Source organism: Cherax quadricarinatus, chromosome 34 (assembly GCF_038502225.1).
Source record: "Cherax quadricarinatus isolate ZL_2023a chromosome 34, ASM3850222v1, whole genome shotgun sequence".
Lineage (NCBI taxonomy): Eukaryota > Metazoa > Arthropoda > Malacostraca > Decapoda > Parastacidae > Cherax > Cherax quadricarinatus.
Window position 1 is genome coordinate 4826948 of NC_091325.1, and position 14229 is coordinate 4841176.

Here is a 14229-nt window from a genome sequence, read left to right on the forward strand (position 1 = left end):
GTTTGTGATTGGACTCGTGATTCGGCGACCATCTGGTACGCGTCTCCCCATCACCGCGCACACAAAGCCAGTTTCCCGCACCATTCACACTCAGTGTGCCATTGTTTACCAGCATGTGACCATCACCCCGCGGGCTCATACAATACATTTCATAATAGTCCATTGTTTTTTGTGCTTGCAACTGCTAAATAAGTCACCATGGGCCCAAGGAAAGCTAGTGCAAGCCCTTTGGTGAAGAAAGCAAGGAACACAATCAAATTCAAGAAGGAAATCATTGAAAATATGGGAGTGGAGTGCGTGTTACAGAACTTGCCAGGATGTATGGCAAACCCCATTCAACCATCACTTCGATCGTGGTGAAGGGAAAGGAAATAAAGTGTGCTGTTGTTGCAAAAGGGGTAGATATGCTGACAAAAAATAGATCGCAAATTCTCGAAGAAGTGGAAAGGTTATTGTTGGTGTGGATTACCCAAAAAGAGTTAGCAGGAGATAGTATTATGCAGTTAATAACATGTGAAAAGGCAAGGCAGTTACATGACGATCTCGTAAAGAAAATGCCTGCAACGAGTGGTGATGCTTGTGATTTTAAGGCCAGCAAAGGTTGGTTTGAGAGATTTAAGAAATGTACGTAGTGGCATTCACAGTGTGATAAGGCATGGTGAGGCTGCCAGTTCTGACAAAAAAGCAGCTGAGAAGTTTGTACAGAAGTTTAAGGAGTGCGTAGACACTGGAGAATTCAAACCCCAACCAGTGTTTAATTGTGACTAAACAGGCCTCTTTTGGAAGAAAATGCCAAAGAGGACTTACATCACACAGGAGGAAACGGCACTCCCAGGACACAAGCCTATGAAGGATAGGCTTACTCTTATGTTTTGTAGTAATGCTAGTGGGGATTGCAAAGTGAAGCCTTTACTGGTGTATCACTCTGAAAATCCCAGTGTTGAAGAAAAACAGTGTCGCCAAGAATAATTTGTGTGATGTGGAAGGCTAACAATAAGGCATGGGTCACAAGGGGAATTTTCCTAGACTGGTTTAACGAAGTGTTTGGCCCCAGTGTGAAGAAATACCTCCTGGAAAACAAATTGCCAATCAAGTGCCTCCTGGTAATGGACAATGCTCCTGCTCATCCTCCAGACTTGGAAGAGCAAATAGTGGAGGAGTTTAGTTTCATCACGGTGGAGTTCTTGCCCCCTAATACAACTCCTTTCACCCAGCCCGTGGACCAGCAGGTCATTTCAAATTTCAAAAAACTGTACACCAAAGCAGTGTGACCTCACACTAAATTGACCCTTTAGAGAGTTCTGGAAAGATCACTTCAATATCCTCATTTGCATAAACCTTATAGGTAAGACTTGGGAAGGAGTGACTTGCAGAACTTTGAATTCTGCTTGGAGAAAATTGTGGCCAGAATGTGTACAAGATAGGGATTTTGAAGGGTTTAGGGCTGACCCTAAGGAGCCTATGCCAGTTGTGGAATCTATTGTGGCATTGGGGATGTCCCTGGGGTTGGAGGTGAGTGCTGAGGATGTGGAAGAGTTGGTGGAGGACCACAGGGAAGAGCTAACCAATGAAGAGCTGCAAGAGCTTCATCTGCAACAGCAAGAGATCACAGCTCAGGAAATTGCTGCAGAGGAGGAGGAAGAGAGATGGAGGAAGGTGCCTTCTTCAAAGATTAAGGACATTTGTGCAAAGTGGACTGAAGTGCAAACATTTATGGATGAATTTCACCCTGACAAAGCTGTTGCAGGCCATATTGGCAACATGTACAATGACAGTGTTGTGTCCCACTTCAGACAAATCTTTAAGAAACGCCAGAAACAGAGCTCGGGACAGATATTTTGTGTGACAGGGGTCCATTGACTCAAGTTGTTCCCAGTGTCTTTAAAAAACAAAGAAGGAAAGTAACCCCAGATAAGGACTTGGTACCTGAAGTTCCAATGGAAGATTCTCCTTCCAAATAATAGTGTACACCTTCCTCCTATCCCCTCCTCCTGTCTTCCATCCACCCAGAAGTCTTCAGTAAAGGTAAGTGTAATGTTGTTATTATTTTATATGTGTATGTACTACTTGATTTCTCATTGTTTTCAGAATGTAAATCTTTATTTAATTTGAAAAAAAAAAAAAAATATTTTAATATTTTTGGGTGTCTGGAATGGATTAATTTTATTTCCATTAAATCTTATGGGGAAAATGGTTTCGCCATTTAGCAATTTCATCATTCGGCAGACTCTCTGGAACGGATTAATCACAAAACTCGGAGGTCCACTGTATTCTGATTTAAGGAACACTTGGACAGTCTCTCTTATTATTTCATTATATTGAGTTAAGTTTATTTTCTATGACATTTTACTGTACATGGTACTACATTATCATAATGCAGTACAGGTGGGCCCCATTTGCATGGCTCAAAGGTATGCAGCCCCATACGATCAAGTTTATTCTCTATAAGGGTTACAATGTGGGGTTTACAGGATTTGGATATTGTGTGATTTACATGTTATAAACTACTAATTACAGAGGGGGCCACTAGGACACCTAGCGTGGCTAGGCATTTCGGGCAGACTTAGATTAATTCTTAACATTAAATCCTTACAGATTATGGTATTAAGGCTAGGCGATGAGTGACAATAGCTGACAGATGGAAAAGAGCCATTTTTTTCATTATAGAATGTATTTAATATGCCTGATAACGTGTTTACACTATACTATATTAAGTGCTCAATACAGCTAGGCATTAAAAAAATAAAAGTAAATACACAGTACATACAATACTTACCTTAAAATATGGAGCCAGTTGCCCTTCTGTTACACAACTGTTGTGCGTAAATGGGATAATGGCAGAAAAGCGATAAAAGGCAATGAAAATGTGGAGCACCGAAAAGAGGGAGCTAGGATAGGATAGGATTTCGTTCGGATTTTTAATCCCGGAGGGTTAGCCACCCAGGATAACTCAAGAAAGTCAATGCGTCATCGAGGACTGTCTAACTTATTTCCATTGGGGTCCTTAATCTTGTCCCCCAGGTCGAATGTTTCCACCCGCCGGGAATCGAACCCGGGCCCTCCGTGTGTGAAGCGGGAGCTTTAGCCACCAGGCTTTGTCAAGCCGATATCGGCTTGACAAAGCTCCTTGAGAGCGAAACGTTGCCACAATAAAATGTCACATTAGTTGCACATTGATATTCATGAAAATTTTAATTTGTGGAGTTGGGCTGTTTTACATGCATATGGGGTTGTGAAAAATCCAAGACAACCGTGCATAAGCTTTCGCAATAAAGCGAGCAGAATTCTTGGCTTCATATCAAGAAGTATAAATAATAGGAGTCCTCAGGTGGTTCTTCAACTCTATACATGTATATCCTTGGTTAGGCCTTATCTAGATTATGCTGCACAGTTTTGGTCACCGTATTACAGAATGTATATAAATGCTTTGGAAAAAGTACAAAGGAGGATGACAAAATTGATTCCATGTATCAGAAATCTTCCCTATGAGGATAGACTGAGGGCCCTGAATCTGCACTCTAGAAAGCCATAGAATTAGGAGGGATATGATTGAGGTGTAAAAATGGAAAACAGGAATAAATAAAGGGGATTAAATAGCTTGCTAAAAATATCTAGCCAAGACAGGACTCACAGCAGTGGTTTTAAGTTGGAAAAATTCAGGATCAGGAAGGATATAGGAAAGCACTGGTTTGGTAATAGAGTTGTGGATGAGTGGAATAAACTCTTGAGTACCGTGATAGAAGCTAGTATGTTGTGTAGCTTTAAAAATAGGTTAGATAAATACATGAGTGAGTGTGAGTTGGACCTGACTAGCTTCTGCTACTAGGTCAGATGTCATGCTCCTTAAGTGAATGTGACCTTACCTGACTAGGTTGGGGCATTGGCTTAAGCTGGTAGGAGACTTGGACCTGCCTTGCATGAGCCAGTAGGTCTGCTGCAGTGTTCCTTCTTTCTTATGTTCTTATGATCTTAAAGAGTTGGGAAGGGGTGTGGGACTGAAAGTTGTTGAATATGTAGCAAAGTGGGAGATATCCCAGTTGATTTTTGTTGATGACACTTCTTTTAGGGGTAGTGAAGACAGGTAAGTTACAACAGATGGTGGATGAATTTGGGAGTGTATGTAAAAGAAGGATATTAAAAATGAGCCTAGAAAAATGGAATGATGAAGGAAACATAAGAAGTCTTGGCAGTGATAGAATGAATATCAAATTGGGAGAATGGAGTATGGAGGAAATGAATGTACAATATTCAGATATTGAAAGTAGATGTCAGCAAATGGGTCTGTGAAGGGAAAGAAAGGTGGGTGGTGTGTTGAAGTGTCTGTTGAAAGAAAGAAGTTTACCTACTGAGGCAAAGAAGGGAATGTACCATAGTATAGTGGTACTAACCCTTTTGCACGTGAGGCATGGGTTGTGAATACTGCAGCGAGGAGGCTTGAGACAGTGGAGATGTCATTTTTTTTTTTTATGTATATTTACGACAAGTGCATATACATGGTATACAGGCCTGGCTGACATCAGTGACGTACTACTATATAGAAACCCTCTTGTTATGCTGAGCATTTTGGGCAAATTAGGTCAGTTTTGTCCCAGGATGCAACTCGCACCAGTCTACTAACCCAGGTGGGTGAAAAGGGACAGGGACAACAGGTGCCTTATGGAAATACATCCCTACATCCAGCTGTACCAGAGGAGATTCGAACCCTGAACTTCAGTGTGTGAGCTGAGTGCACTAGCGATCAAGCTACGGGACAACCGTGTGGTGTGAATACCCTGCAGAGCATTTGGAGCATAGAAATTAAGAGATTTAGGATCACTAAGGGCAGAGGAGGGCGTGGGAGCAGTTGGAGAGATGAAAGTTATAGGGTCTTTAGTATCCAACTGGCTTGTGTAAGCCTTTTAGGTAGGAATGAATGAAGTAAAGTAATTTTTAATGAATTTGCTGTTGTAGTGTGAGCAAGGTAGCTTTTTTGAAATTTACGGATATAAGCTGTAGGTGAGCCTTATTGCTTTGTTTGACAGTATCCTTATTGCCCAACTCAAGTTTCCCCAGCTCAGTCATATTTCAAAAGATTTCTTAATCTTGTATGATGAGATGTAATATGAACTTAGCTTTTGTTCCAGTGGCGTTGCTGGGGTTGGTGTCACCTGGGGCGGCATCTTTGGCATCACCCCCATGAAATCCAAGTTCCGGGGGATAGGGGGGAGAAAATTCCAATTACTTCACTACTGCATGTCCAGTGACTAATGTTTAGCAGTGAGAACGTTTAAGAGACATAAACCGAACAGAACACTTCTCCACTTATTATTGATAGAATGAATAATTGTAGTGATATTGAAGAAACCTAAACTCAGATACCACTTTTGTGTATAGGCAGGCAACAGATCCTACATTTATTCATATTCAACAATCCCCCCCCCCCAAAAAAAAAAAAAAAAAAAAAATGAAGAAAACCATTGCAATATCAGAGAAACACTAGTTCAAATTTTTTTTTTTTTTTTTTTTTTTTTTTTTTTCTTTCAACAAGTCGGCCGTCTCCCACCGAGGCAGGGTGACCCAAAAAAAAAAGAAAGAAAATCCCCAAAAAGAAAATACTTTCATCATCATTCAACACTTTCACCACACTCACACATTATCACTGCTTTTGCAGAGGTGCTCAGAATACAACAGTTTAGAAGCATATATGTATAGAGATACACAACATATCCCTCCAAACTGCCAATATGTACTGCTCAAATATAACCTACATATGTATGTATATCAATATAGTGTAAGAATTAGTGTTAGTCTGCCCAAAGTGCCTTAAGCACAATAATGGCCCTCTTTATAATTAAAATCTTATAACGTGTAAACCACATATTGTAAGCTTTACAAGGAATTAAATATCAGAATTTGAATTTGACCTTGAGTACAAGTAACATCTCAATGAATCAGATTTTACATTTACTTTCCTTCAATCCTGCAAAATCATCTATCACCATCAAAATCAATGCTGTCAACTGACCTATTTTCTATGGATAGCATTGCTAAATCAGAGATTCTGGATTGACTCATTGTGGACTGTAAATAATTTTTAATCAGCTTCAACATTGAGAAACCCCTTTCACAAGAAGCCACAGAAACACATACAGTAAGGAACAACCTCAGGCAAAGTGTCAAGAGTTGGAAGACATTCAATGGAATCTCATTCAGCTTTGAATGTTAGTGCATCCAATGCAGTCCAGTGCTTAACTTTTTCATGATCAACATCAGCAGCTTGCAGGTGCCTCCTTAGTCTTGGTATTTCAACCATAAGCTCATTCTTGTATATTTCATTATAGAAGACTGAGTCTTGAAGCCATCATCTCCAATTCTTCTTCAGTAGATTGCACAAGATTCTTCGTTTGAATGACCCCAAACATGGCTGCCACATCGTTGATTGCTTATGATCACATCTTGAGTACGTTATGAAAACGATCAATGCACTCCAACATCGTCCTCTTGTTTTCTTCCCGTAGACCCCTCAGGGAAGGTTCCTTGATGTTGGTGAGGGGCTCTTGATTTAGGGAATTGGATCTGTGCTCCAGTTCCCTGAATTAAGACTGAATGCCTTCCATATCCCCCCCAGGCACTGTATAATCCTACGGGTTTAGCGCTTCCCCTTGATTATAATAATAATAATAATCTTCCCGTAGAGTGAATCTGGAATCCCTTGCCTGTTCCCCTGCCATCCTTTTCTTTAACCTGATTCTTTTCCCTGTTGGAAATCAATACTCCTCATGTCAGTGATGAGCAATCATAGTAATGCCAGGTGGATTAAAGGTTTTTCCAAAATATCGTAAATAAAATTAACGATTTGTCATAGTTTTTCATATAGCGTCATTGATTTTCCCTATACAGTGGTCCCCCGCTTTTCGTAGTTCCCGGCAATCCTAAAATTTGCCAATCATAGGGGTATTTTCGTATAAACATGGACTCGCTTTTCATAGGTTGACTCGCGAGTCGTAGTTCGTCCGGGACGCATACGCACGGCGTGAGCCAGGGCGGCAGCCAGTCTGGCATTGTTTACCAGTGAGCGAAGGTCCCCTCGCGTGCTCCAGCGAAATATTTCATAATATTCCATTTATTTTAGTGCTTGCGAGTACTAAATAAGCTACCATGGCTCCAAAGAAAGCTCCTAGTGCCAAGCCTGTGGTAAAGAAGGTGAGATATACGATTGAATTTAAGAAAACCATCATTGAACAATATGAAAGTGGTACAAGTGTGGCCGAACTGTCCAGGATGTATAAGAAACCCTACACAACCTTATGTTCCATAGTGGCCAAGAAAAATGAAATAAAGGATGCTGTTGTTGCAAAGGGAGTAACTATGCTGACAAAAATGAGATCACCAGTACTGGAAGAGGTTGAGAAGTTATTATTGGTGTGGATAAATGAGAAACAATTAGCAGGAGATACTCTTATGACTTCGTTTATTTGTGAAAAGGCTAGGCAGTTGCATGAAGATTTGGTAAAGAAATTGCCTGCAAATAGTGGTGAAGTGAGTGAATTTAAGGCCAGCAAAGGCTGATTTGAGAGATTTAAGAACCATACTGGCATACACAGTGTGGTAAGGCATGGTGAGGCTGCCAGTTCGGACCACAAGGCAGCTGAAAAATATGTGCATGAATTCCAGGAGTACATAAACAGTGAAAGACTGAAACCTGAACAAGTGTTCATTTGTGACGAAACAGGCCACTTTTGGAAGAAAAGGCCAAAGAGGACCTTCATTACACAAGAGGAAAAGGCAATGCCAGGACATAAGTCTATGAAAGACAGGCTGACGCTAATGTTCTGCGCTAATGCTAGTGGGGATTTCAAAGTGAAGCCATTACTAGTGTACCATTCTGAAAATCCCAGAGTGTTCAGGAAAAACAATGTTATGAAGAGTAAATTGTATGTGTTTTGGAAATCTAATAGTAAGGCATGGGTCACGAGGGAAATTTTCGTCGAGTGGTTCAATGAAGTGTTTGGCCCTAGTGTGAAGGAGTATCTCCTGGAAAAGAAATTGGATCTCAAGTGCGTGCTAGTAATGGACAATGCACCTGCTCATCCTCCAAACTTGGATGACCTAATTTTCGAGGAGTTTGGGTTCATCACAGTAAAGTTCTTGCCCCTGAATACCACTCCTCTCCTCCAACCCATGGACCAGCAGGTTATTGTAAACTTTAAAAAACTCTACACAAAAGCAATGCTTCACAGGTGCTTGACTGTGACCACAGACACTCACTTGACCCTAAGGGAATTTTGGAGAGAACACTTCAGCATCCTCCACTGCATAACCCTTATAGGTATGGCTTGGGAGGGAGTGACTACCAGGACTTTGAACTCTGCCTGGAGAAAATTGTGGCCAGATTGTGTCGACAAGAGGGATTTTGAAGGATTTGGGACTGACCCTAATGAGCCTATGTCTGTTGTAAAATCAATTGTGGCACTGGGGAGTTCCATGGGGTTGGATGTGAGTTTGGAGGATGTGGAAGAATTGGTGGAAGACCACAATGAAGAGCTCCCCACTGAGGAGCTGCAAGAGCTTCAGCAGGAAGAGCAACACATCGCAGCTCAGAATCATGCTGCAGAGGAGGAGGAAGAGAGATGGAAGAAGGTGCCTTCTTCAGAAATTAAAGAGATTTTTACTATGGGGTAAGATGGAAAGCTTTATGGAGAAACATCATCCTAACAAGGTTGTTGCAAGCCAGGTTGGCAACATGTACAGTGACAAAGTCTTGGGCCATTTTAGGGAAGTGTTAAAGAGACGCCAGAAACAGAGCTCTCTCCACAGTTATTTTGTGAGACAGGACTCCAGTGACTCTCAAGGTGGTCCTAGTGGCATTAAGAAACAGAGAAGAGAAGCAACCCCAGAAAAGCAAATGGTACCTGAGGTGTTGATGGAAGGGGATTCCCCTTCCAAACTATAAACAATCCACTCTCCTCCTCCTCCAGTCTCCCATACACTAAGAAGAATCTCCAATAAAGGTAAGTGTTATGCTGTTAATGTTTCATTCATCATTTCCCATTGTATTGTTTATGTACTACATGTATATTTCATGTTAAAATTTTTTTGTTTTAATTCTTCTGGGTGTCAGGAACGGATTAATTGTATTTACATTATTTCTTATGGGGAAAATTGATTCGTAAATCGTAAATTTCGTTTATAGTAATGGCTCCAGGAACGGATTAATTACGAACAAGAGGGACCACTGTACATGTATAGGCCTATTTGTACTCTGTAATCATTTAATAGGATACATAGAAACAAAGGATTTTTCTCTTATGTTGCTGCAGCACTGTTTTGGGAATTAGTGTCACCTTCTTTAGAGGCTCTATGGTGACACCCCTTGATGGTGTCACCTGGGGTGGAAAATCCCCTTATGATACCACTGTTTTGTTCTCATGTAACATCATATAGAATAGGATAGCAGCAACTACTTAGTATCCAACTTTGCTAAAATAATGAGTGTGACCCCTTAAGGTTTAGTGCCTTCTTCTCTCTTATGAGTACATGTATACCTGGAGTTTACCTGGAGAGAGTTCCGGGGGTCAACGCCCCCGCGGCCCGGTCTGAGACCAGGCCTCCTGGTGGATCAGAGCCTGATCAACCAGGCTGTTGCTGCTGGCTGCACGCAAACAAACATACGAGCCACAGCCCGGCTGATCCGGAACTGACTTTAGGTGCTTGTCCAGTGCCAGCTTGAAGACTGCCAGGGGTCTGTTGGTAATCCCCCTTATGTGTGCTGGGAGGCAGTTGAACAGTCTCGGGCCCCTGACACTTATTGTATGGTCTCTTAACGTGCTAGTGACACCCCTGCTTTTCATTGGGGGGATGGTGCATCGTCTGCCAAGTCTTTTGCTTTCGTAGTGGGTGATTTTCGTGTGCAAGTTCGGTACTAGTCCCTCTAGGATTTTCCAGGTGTATATAATCATGTATCTCTCCCTCCTGCGTTCCAGGGAATACAGGTTTAGGAACCTCAAGCGCTCCCAATAATTGAGGTGTTTTATCTCCGTTATGCGCGCCGTGAAAGTTCTCTGTACATTTTCTAGGTCGGCAATTTCACCTGCCTTGAAAGGTGCTGTTAGTGTGCAGCAATATTCCAGCCTAGATAGAACAAGTGACCTGAAGAGTGTCATCATGGGCTTGGCCTCCCTAGTTTTGAAGGTTCTCATTATCCATCCTGTCATTTTTCTAGCAGATGCGATTGATACAATGTTATGGTCCTTGAAGGTGAGATCCTCCGACATGATCACTCCCAGGTCTTTGACGTTGGTGTTTCGCTCTATTTTGTGGCCAGAATTTGTTTTGTACTCTGATGAAGATTTAATTTCCTCATGTTTACCATATCTGAGTAATTGAAATTTCTCATCGTTGAACTTCATATTGTTTTCTGCAGCCCAGTGAAAGATTTGGTTGATGTCTGCCTGGAGCTTTGCAGTGTCTGCAATGGAAGACACTGTCATGCAGATTCGGGTGTCATCTGCAAAGGAAGACACGGTGCTGTGGCTGACATCCTTGTCTATGTCGGATATAAGGATGAGGAACAAGATGGGAGCGAGTACTGTGCCTTGTGGAACAGAGCTTTTCACCGTAGCTGCCTCGGACTTTACTCTGTTGACGACTACTCTCTGTGTTCTGTTAGTGAGGAAATTATAGATCCATCGACCGACTTTTCCTGTTATTCCTTTAGCACGCATTTTGTGCGCTATTACGCCATGGTCACACTTGTCGAAGGCTTTTGCAAAGTCTGTATATATTACATCTGCATTCTTTTTGTCTTCTAGTGCATTTAGGACCTTGTCGTAGTGGTCCAATAGTTGAGACAGACAGGAGCGACCTGTTCTAAACCCATGTTGCCCTGGGTTGTGTAACTGATGGGTTTCTAGATGGGTGGTGATCTTGCTTCTTAGGACCCTTTCAAAGATTTTTATGATATGGGATGTTAGTGCTATTGGTCTGTAGTTCTTTGCTGTTGCTTTACTGCCCCCTTTGTGGAGTGGGGCTATGTCTGTTGTTTTTAGTAACTGTGGGACGACCCCCGTGTCCATGCTCCCTCTCCATAGGATGGAAAAGGCTCGTGATAGGGGCTTCTTGCAGTTCTTGATGAACACAGAGTTCCATGAGTCTGGCCCTGGGGCAGAGTGCATGGGCATGTCATTTATCGCCTGTTCAAAGTCATTTGGCGTCAGGATAACATCGGATAGGCTTGTGTTAATCAAATTTTGTGGCTCTCTCATAAAAAATTCATTTTGATCTTCGACTCTCAGTCTGGTTAGCGGCTTGCTAAAAACTGAGTCATATTGGGACTTGAGTAGCTCACTCATTTCCTTGTTGTCATCTGTGTAGGACCCATCTTGTTTAAGTAGGGGCCCAATACTGGACGTTGTTCTCGATTTTGATTTGGCATAGGAGAAGAAATACTTTGGGTTTCTTTCGATTTCATTTATGGCTTTTAGTTCTTCCCGCGATTCCTGACTCCTAAAGGATTCTTTTAGCTTAAGTTCGATGCTTGCTATTTCTCTGACCAGTGTCTCCCTACGCATTTCAGATATATTGACCTCTTTTAGCCGCTCTGTTATTCTTTTCCGTCGCCTGTAAAGGGAGCGCCTGTCTCTTTCTGTTTTACATCTACTCCTGTATAATGATAAATTTGATGTGCCTAATGGGCAGAATGAGATGAGAATAAGTGTCCCAGAGAAAAAAGTAAGTTTATTACTGAGGCTCAGGTTAGTTTGTTGGTTAAAGCTTATTGACTACATTATGGTCAGCAATTTATTATTATTATTATTATTATTATTATTATTATAATAAAAAAAAGCGCTAAGCCACAAGGGCTATACAGCACTGCTATGGTCAGCAAGACTAACCAGTGCCCTTTCACCACCAGACAAGATTACTTTAATTCCAAAAATAGGGATTAAACTTAATGCTAGGCAATCCTCAAATTTAACTCTTCTCACCTATGACTAGTATGAGGATCTGCCTAACTCTGGCCTTGCTGCAGTGTTTCTCAGGATGCAATGTTCATCTACAAGTGCATCCTGCTTCCAGTTACTGTATAGCCCTTGTGGCTTAACGCTTCTTTTTGATTATAATAATAATAATGTTACGTCTTCATATCAGTGCCTCACCTCTGCTACAATATGATTATTATAATAATAAAAAAGAAGTGTTAAACCCACTAGGGTCACTGAAGTATGAAAGGCTCCTTTCTCATGCTTAGTAACTTTATTTAGGCATAGGTACACATAAGTACATTTATCATAGTGTAAATTACCTAGGATAACCCAAAATATAACACATTATAATTTTTTTTCAATGGTTACAATGTGTAATTTACAGTTTATAACATGTCTAACATATCTAAGCATTTCAGGCACCAAAGGCAGAGTTTCAAGCTGAGGGACTGATCACCTCAAACTACTTCAAGGCTGATGAACTGACCACATCATCTTTACCTATCCACGGCTGCTATCTACATATTTCCAACCTCTTTATCTGACTGATGGAGCCTCCTGTGTAGACAAAATGTTTTGGAATAAAGATACCAGACTTGAACGTTTCTCAGTTAACTACCTCTTGGCATATATATATATCTTCTCAGCAGCTGCTGGGAGTCAGTTCCTCAGTAACTGCTGGGAGTCAGTTCCTCAGTAGCTGCTGGGAGTCAGTTCCTCAGTAGTTGCTGGGAGTTAGTTCCTCAGTAGCTGTTGGGAGTCGGTTCCTCAGTAGCTGCTGAGATTTGGGGAGAATTTCATCAGCAGCTGCTGGGAGTTGGGGAGAATTTCGTAAGAAGCTTATGGGAGTCAGGTTCCTCAGTAGCTGCTGAGAGTTAGGGAAGATTTCATCAGTAGCTACTGAGAGCACTGGCAGCAAGGTTCCTCAGCAGCTGCTGGGGCGAGGTTACTGATCAACAGCTGGTAGATGGAAAGATCTTCAGCTGTTGGGAAGAGTTATGTGCAAGATTTCTCAGCATTACTGGGAGAGCTAAGAGCAAGGTTCCTCAGCATTACTGGGAGAGCAAGGTTCTTCAGCTTTACTGGGAAATCAAGGCTCCTCAGCATTACTGGCCCCTCAAGGACGGTTCCTTGATGTTGGTGAGGGGCTCTTGATTTAGGGAATTGGATCTGTGCTCCAGTTCCCCGAATTAAGCCTGAATGCCTTCCACATCCCCCCCCCCCAGGCGCTGTATAATCCTCCGGGTTTAGCGCTTCCCCCTTGATTATAATAATAATAATCAGCATTACTGGGAGAGCAAGGTTCCTCAGCATTACTGGGAGAGCAAGGTTCCACAGCATTACTAGGAGAGCAAGGTTCCTAAGTATTACTGGGAGAGCAAGGTTCCTCAGCATTACTGGGAGAGCTAAGAGTAAGATTCTTCAGCAGCTGCTAGAAGAAGGGTTTTTGAGGAACTGATATGGGAGGCTTCTCAGTTGCTGAAAGAATTTAGGTTCCTCAGCAGCTGCTGGGTATGGGATCCTCAGCAGCTGCTGGGTATGGGATCCTCAGCAGCTGCTGGGTATGGGATCCTCAGCAGCTGCTGGGTATGGGATCCTCAGCAGCTGCTGGGTATGGGATCCTCAGCAGCTGCTGGGTATGGGATCCTCAGCAGCTGCTGGGTATGGGATCCTCAGCAGCTGCTGGGTATGGGATCCTCAGCAGCTGCTGGGTATGGGATCCTCAGCAGCTGCTGGGTATGGGATCCTCAGCAGCTGCTGGGTATGGGATCCTCAGCAGCTGCTGGGTATGGGATCCTCAGCAGCTGCTGGGTATGGGATCCTCAGCAGCTGCTGGGTATGGGATCCTCAGCAGCTGCTGGGTATGGGATCCTCAGCAGCTGCTGGGTATGGGATCCTCAGCAGCTGCTGGGTATGGGATCCTCAGCAGCTGCTGGGTATGGGATCCTCAGCAGCTGCTGGGTATGGGATCCTCAGCAGCTGCTGGGTATGGGATCCTCAGCAGCTGCTGGGTATGGGATCCTCAGCAGCTGCTGGGTATGGGATCCTCAGCAGCTGCTGGGTATGGGATCCTCAGCAGCTGCTGGGTATGGGATCCTCAGCAGCTGCTGGGTATGGGATCCTCAGCAGCTGCTGGGTATGGGATCCTCAGCAGCTGCTGGGTATGGGATCCTCAGCAGCTGCTGGGTATGGGATCCTCAGCAGCTGCTGGGTATGGGATCCTCAGCAGCTGCTGGGTATGGGATCCTCAGCAGCTGCTGGGTAT